The following is a 7088-nucleotide window of genomic DNA, read 5'->3' on the forward strand; positions in this document are numbered from 1 at the left end:
CAATTTTTTCTTCAAGTATTTGTTTTCTTTTTCAAACAAATTTAACTTCTCGACAAGAATTTCTATGTGGGTTGGAATTTCCGGTTCACATACCTCCTAGATTAAAAAATATATGTCATGTTGATCGTCATAATTGTCATAAACACTAAATAAAACAAATAGTTATAAAAGATAATATATACCACATCCGAATCATAGACAGGACGAGGACCGACGCAGGCGGATACCAAAACCATCGCACTATATAATAACAAAAAATAATGAAAGTGAGTAATTTATACAAGTATGTATCTAAATCATACAAGTAAGATTTTTTTTCTTTTAAAAAGAAGATAAGAACAAGAGGCTCACCACGGTGGTGCTCGCGACGAGATCGGCACAGGGCGATCGACAATGGTGAGGACGGGCACGGGATGACACCCTACGCATGTGCAGACTCTAAGAAGTTAATTTGAGCATTTGAAATGAGCTACACTAGCAGTGACAAATGAAAGGATGAAGTAGCTAACCTTTTAAAACACTTGTGCAGTTGGTGCACTGCCAAACCTAGACAAATATTAAGGAAAATGGAGCTTGGAGAGGAGAAAGCTTAAGTAGAGTGGCTCGGGCATTTCATCGAACACGTCATATGCATGAACTAGAGTGGCAAGAGCATGGCATGGTCACACTTCAACAACCAAAAAACAGGGGATATGGTGGGCAGGGGCGAGGGTTTATATAGGCAACACTTTAGTCCCGGCTTTTGTCTAAAACCGGGACTAATAGCCTAACCTTTACTCCCGGTTATTGCCACGCCCCGGGACTAAAGGCCCCTGCTTCCCGCCTTCTGGTCTGCCGAAAAAGGGCCTTTAGTCCCGGGTCGTGGCTCCACCCGGGACTAAAGGGGGTCTTTAGTCCCGGTTGGAGCCACGCACCGGGACTAAAGATCCACCTGTATAAGCGGGAGTTAGAAAATTTCCAACCCAAATCGCATTTCGTTTCTCTTCTTCTTCCTCTCGTACTCCTGCCCGGCGCGGCACAGCGACGAACTCGACGACGCCGTCAGGCTGCCCGCCGTCCTGCTCGCCGCCGCCTGCCGTCCTCCTCGCCGTCGTCGTCGTCCTGCTCGCCGCCGCCGTCCTCCTCGCCGCGCGCCACCCTCCTCGCCGTGCGCCGCCGTCCTCCTCGCCGCGCGCCGTCGACACCTCCGGCCGGTAAGCCCCCCGCCCCCTCCTCCCCAACACTCCGGCCAGTAGAAGAAAAGAAGAAAAAGGAGAAGAAAAGAAGAAAAAGGAGAAGAAAGGAAGAAAAAGGAGAAGAAAAGAAGAAAAAGGAGAAGAAAGGAAGAAAAAGGAGAAGGAGAAGAAAAGAAGAAAAAGGAGAATAAAAGAAGAAAAAGGAGAGGAAAGGAAGAAAAAGAAGAATAAAGGAAGAAAAAGGGAAGAAAAGAAGAAAAAGATTTTTTTCGTCATTTAATTCCTATTGTTATTAGGTTTGTGCTAGATTATTAGGGTTAGTAATATGTAGAATTAGGAAAAAGGAAAATAAGAAGAGGAGGAGAAGAAAAGAAGAAAAAGGACAATAAGAAGAGGAGGAGAGGAGAAGAAGAGGAAAAATAGAAGAAGAGGAGAAGTAGAAGAAGAGAAAAAAAATTAGAAGAGGAGGAGAGGAGAAGTAGAAGAAGAGAAGAGGAGAAGTAGTAGAAGAAGAGGAGAAGTAGAAGAAGAGGTTAATAGTTTAATTTTGCTATTGTATATGCTTAAGTGTTAATAGTTTAATTTTGCTATTGTATATGCTTAAGTGTTAATAGTTTAATTTTGCTATTGTATATGCTTAAGTGTTAATAGTTTATTTTTAACAAGAAAATTAATAGAACTAGTTTAATTTTTCTATTGTATATGCTTAAGTGTCCGGGACTGGGCTCCGCCCGGCTGGTATTTTAGAGTTTAGGTTCTAGCCAAGACCTGGGACTAAAGGTCCTCCTATATAAAACGACACTTCGAAGTTTCCAACCCCTCTTATATAGTTTGTTAGTTTATTAGTTAATCAAATGTCCGTTTTTTGCAGAACTATGGATCCACATATTAGGAACCTCGAAGAGGAAGAACTTCTCGAAGATATAATCAAAGACGGCCCCGACGTTGAACCGGCTGAATCTTCGTCGTCATATCTAAACCCCTCCGAATATGGAATGGAGGTCGAGCGACACGAAGATGGAGCCGATGGGGCAGGAGATAGGTCCAATGACGGAGAAGGTGATAGCTCCACTGATGGAGAAGCCGGTGGAGAAGCCGGTGAAGAAATAATAAAGTCCGGCGAGGTATACATATGAAGTTCGACAATCACTTGTAATATGTGAAAAATATTGGAGATAGCTCTATATTGTATACATATACATTCATTTGACGAATGTTTCTCCCTCTTAGGCCTCCACATCGAGCAAAGCTACGAAACGAGGCCCGACTAGAAAACTGGCTTTGCTAAAGTCGGGGTGGGTGAAATCATGGCGGGGTTTCATGATATGGAGCTCGACATAGCTGGACCCGAAGATGAGAGGACACTCGGAGAAGTACTAGGTGGAGTCATCCTATGGGACAAGAACTACATCAAGTTTCCAGGCTCGGCCCCAAGGACAACACCGCCTCCGAGTCTTCGCAGGTCACCTACACCTCCATTACCTCCAAGCCCTCCACATGACGTCGGCCAGCACAACACGAGTCCATCTCGATCACCGCCGCCGGACTTGGGTCGTCCGTCTCCGCCGCCGCCCGCTCTGGGTACTAAGCGGGAGCGTGCCACCAAGAACGCTCTGCCGACGATTCCTAAGCGACGGAGCCCCCCAAAGCGCAAACGGTCGCCCCTCCCAAAGGTACCTCACGACCCTTCCATCACAGTATGACTATACACGCACATTGCAGAAGGAAGTGAAAAATAGCAGATCACGTGCAAGTGCAAGTGGGAGCAAATCAAGTTCAACTACAAGCAAGAAAAAATCAGACGTTCCTCAGCTTGGACAACAGGCCAAACAGTCGATCCCACCCCTCAAGGTGTTAACCGAGAATGTTCCCCCTCCGGTGCAGGGGCAAGCTTTTGAAATAGCAAAGGACTGGGCGGCTCAATGGGGTGTCTCGGTTGAAGATGTTCTGGCTTCCCAAGACGACAGGTTACCCAAGGCTGTGGTAGCCCCTAAGCCATAGTTTGTCATGGCAAAGCCTTTGGTCAGCAAAGATGATCTCCCAACAAATATGCGTTACTTGCATACATGGTACTTAAGTGAATTAAAGAATGGGAGAACGATGATCGTGCTGAGTGTCCCATGGGAGTACTACGACCGCCCCGAAGAAATCCATATCGACTTTGTTGAACTCTTCCAGATGTACAATGGTGACGCCCTCGACAAATCGCTTATGAGTTGCTATTGTCTGTAAGTTTTTCAATTCGTTGTCTACATATAACTTGTTTAGTTATTTCAATTCATTGTCTATATATAACTTGTACTCTATTATGCAGAATGAAGATTCTGGATTGTAAAAGTAAGAGCATCCTAAATATTGGGTTTATTGACCCAGATAAAATACATATAGTGACGCTAACTGATAAACCCAAGGAGAAGGAGGAAAACCTTCTAAGGTTTCTAACAGATCAAAATTTATGTGACCACATACTGTTTCCATACAACTTCAGGTGAGGGTCTTTACTCTATTGTGTCCATTCACTTATAAGTGTAATTGATAAGTTACTGACACACACACACACACACACACACACATATATATATATATATATACATGTGCAGCTTCCATTGGATTCTGTTGGACATTCAAATTGATAAGGGAAGAGTTGATGCCTTCGACCCATTATCGAGACCCTTGGAACAGTTCCAAAGCCTGCAGGACATGCTCCAAGGGTAATTTCAATCATTCTTGCGCTCTATCGGTCTCTTTCGATGATTTTCTGATATGTCAATTAATGAAAAACTTAGCAAATCATTATCCTTGTCGGGCAGGGTTTGGAAGCGGTTCAAGAGCGTGACTCCCGGTAATTTTCCTGAGAAGCTGACCTTTAGAGCGGCTCAGGTAAGTAGTGGTATGATATACTTCTATTTTCAATACATTTATGATGCTAGATTATTATTTTGATTATATATATTCTATTCTCGTAAAGTGCGACCAGCAGCCACGGGGAACATCTATGCGGATACTATGTTTGCGAGACCATTCGCACGTTTACCTCTGAGCACAAGGATCACAGATTCGACGTAAGCAATGAACATTCACACCTCTATTTTTACCCGTCATTCTTTGTTATCATGATTGATATTCATATTCATCTCCTCTTCTTATATAGCACACGGCCATGAGGACGAAGGTCCTACCAGAGCAACGCGCGATTGCTGTTGCAGAGGAGCTTGCAACCTTTCTGAGGACAGAAGCTATAGATGACAAAGGATGATTTAGTGTAGCTAGGGGGCATTACTGATGTTCGTCCATGTAATCGAATAGACGGGTTCTAGTCCCGATAATTCAGATCTCCATATAATTGTATATATATGCTCGCTTGTAAGATAAGTTAATCTTATATATATATGCATAACTATTTCTATTTAAATTATATGAAAACTAATTCCCGAACACCAAACGAGGCATCACGTTAATCTCCCGAACACCTAAACCCTAAAACCCTAAAACCCAAAAATAATTTCATTCAAAAAAAACCCAAAAATAAGCAAAATCTGAAACTCTTTAGTCCCGGCCCGTGTAACGAACTGGGACTAAAGGTCCCGCCCTTGGGGCGCTACGAGGCGCCCACGTGGAGCACCTTTAGTCCCGGCTTGTAACAGGGCCGGGACTAAAGGTTAGGCCTTTAGTCCCGCCCCTTTAGTCCCGGTTGGTGAACCGGGACTAAAGCCCCTTACGAGCCGGGGCTAAAGGCACCGTCCCCACTAGTGTCATATTTTTATTTAATATTGTGGATGTTCATATTTTTGCTTTTGACTTGGTCGAAGTTGAAGAATTTGACTTTCCAAAAAAACTAATACCTCTTATATTTTGAAACTAATGGAATATTTCGTTTGATGTGTGGGGGAGATGACACAATGTGTTTTATTTTTATTTACAATTTGGTAATTTGATGGACATTTCGTGGTGTGGTGCTATATTATATGCTAACCACCCTTATATATGTGGGACAATTTCTACGTCGATGGCTACATGGACGTGATTGATATATTTTTATAGGCCGCTTGCTATTGATTGATTTGGAAAACTATTAGTTCGGTCAAAATCATAAACAAAATCCACTACAAAGCATAATGTATTTGTCTACAGAATTGAACGAGTGAGTTTTAAGAAATTGTTAACCCGGTCAAAATCGAATGATCCAATTTTACTTGAAGTCTTGTAGACCTCAATTGACTGTGTCCCCTTAAAACTAAGGAGTGTAGTGTTATAGAGATATAAATAAAATAATTAAACGAAGAGCTTTGAGAAATTATTGATCAGGTCAAAATTGGGTGTCACAATGTTAATTGAAGACCTCAATTGAATGTGGGCTCTTCAATTCTAAGAAGATTCGTGTTATAATATATATGTGCTTCATGAAAAAAAAATAGTTTGAGACATCTAAATTTATTCTTTCTCTGCAATGCAAATTGTCAATAGTGGGCCTCATCAAAGAATAGAAAATAGAGACTAATAAATTGACTGCACATGCATCTCTGCTCTTCACTTTAACATTTTCAGCTTTAGGCTCAGAATCACACCTTTTCTGTCTAAGCATGTGCCTCTGCCTCATATATATAGGGCATCACGCTGAACCTACTTTTTCTGTCATCTGATTCCACGTGACCTGCAAGACATCATCCTAAAACTATGCATTGGTCATGCCTTAATAAAACTCCGCAGAGCCGACACTTGGCTTAGAAGACACTGTATGCCCAGCCATCAAGTCAACTACTAGTACTAGCTAGTAACTTCAAACGGATCGCTCGTCGGCCCGGCCCTATGATGCTGTCGCCACTAACACCGATACACGCCGACCCTCCGAGGTCCAGGCCGCACACATTCTCGAATTGACGTGCTACGAGAGCGTACGACGAGTTCCCTCCTGTCCCGTCACTTTGCGTCCCACTAAACCCCCCGTGGAAACGCCACTTTTTTTTTTTGCCCGGTGCAGCCACGTACTCACTTACATTCCCCGGGCCAGTAGTCATCGTGGACGCCGCGAGACGTGATCACGTACGCGCGGCTTTTCACCTTCCGGAGCCACGAAAGGCAGCTAGCCGTCCCGCCCTGTGTCCCTCTCGGCGAACGGCGATCACACGAGGTGCGCCCCGTACGTACGTCGGGGTCGATCGAACCGGCCGGTCACCGGTACGTACGCGCGTACACACACACACGTAGCTGGTGCCCGGCGTGTGCGTGCGTCAATTCGTCTACCAACCTCACCTCCTCCCTCCGGCCTGGCCGCTTCTGCTTGGCCGGAACGTCGCCAATCCATACGTCACGGTGCCATGATGATACGATATCCTTCCCGGTCCTTTTTCCTGTCTGGTCCGCCCGTCGCGCGTCTGGATTTTTCTCCTTTGGAGCCCGTTCCGAGGATGGGATTAGGTCGGGGGCATCGGTTCGGATTTCGCCGCCAGGTGTTCGGGTGAGAAGGTGCTTGGATACGTTTTAGTATTATGATTAAAAATAATAAGACTAAAATTTGTTAGCCTCATCCATTTTTAGATCCAAGTACTAAAGAGACTAAAATCAAGTTAATGAGCATTTATTATCCTTCAAATCCTTCAATCCAGAACTTGCATGAGGAGTTAAATGAGGAGAGAGATGACTACTGCACATTTTAGTAGGGGTACCCCTGACTAAAAGATTTTAGCCTCAAGACTAGTTTTAACCTTTCTTTAGTCAGGGGTGTTTGGAACTTTAACCTCTTAAAATGACTAGTTTTAATCAGATTAATTTTAGTCTCTTGGATCCAAGCACCCTCTCAGCTTATATCTTTCGACGATTCCTTCCGGTTCAGAGCAAGCTGCCCAGTGGAATGGAAGCTTTGACTTGATCGAGCCGGCTGTTTAGGGTGCAACTGGCCGCTGGTTTGAGCCCAGC

The sequence above is a fragment of the Hordeum vulgare genome, chromosome 3H (assembly GCF_904849725.1).
Source record: "Hordeum vulgare subsp. vulgare chromosome 3H, MorexV3_pseudomolecules_assembly, whole genome shotgun sequence".
NCBI lineage: Eukaryota > Viridiplantae > Streptophyta > Magnoliopsida > Poales > Poaceae > Hordeum > Hordeum vulgare.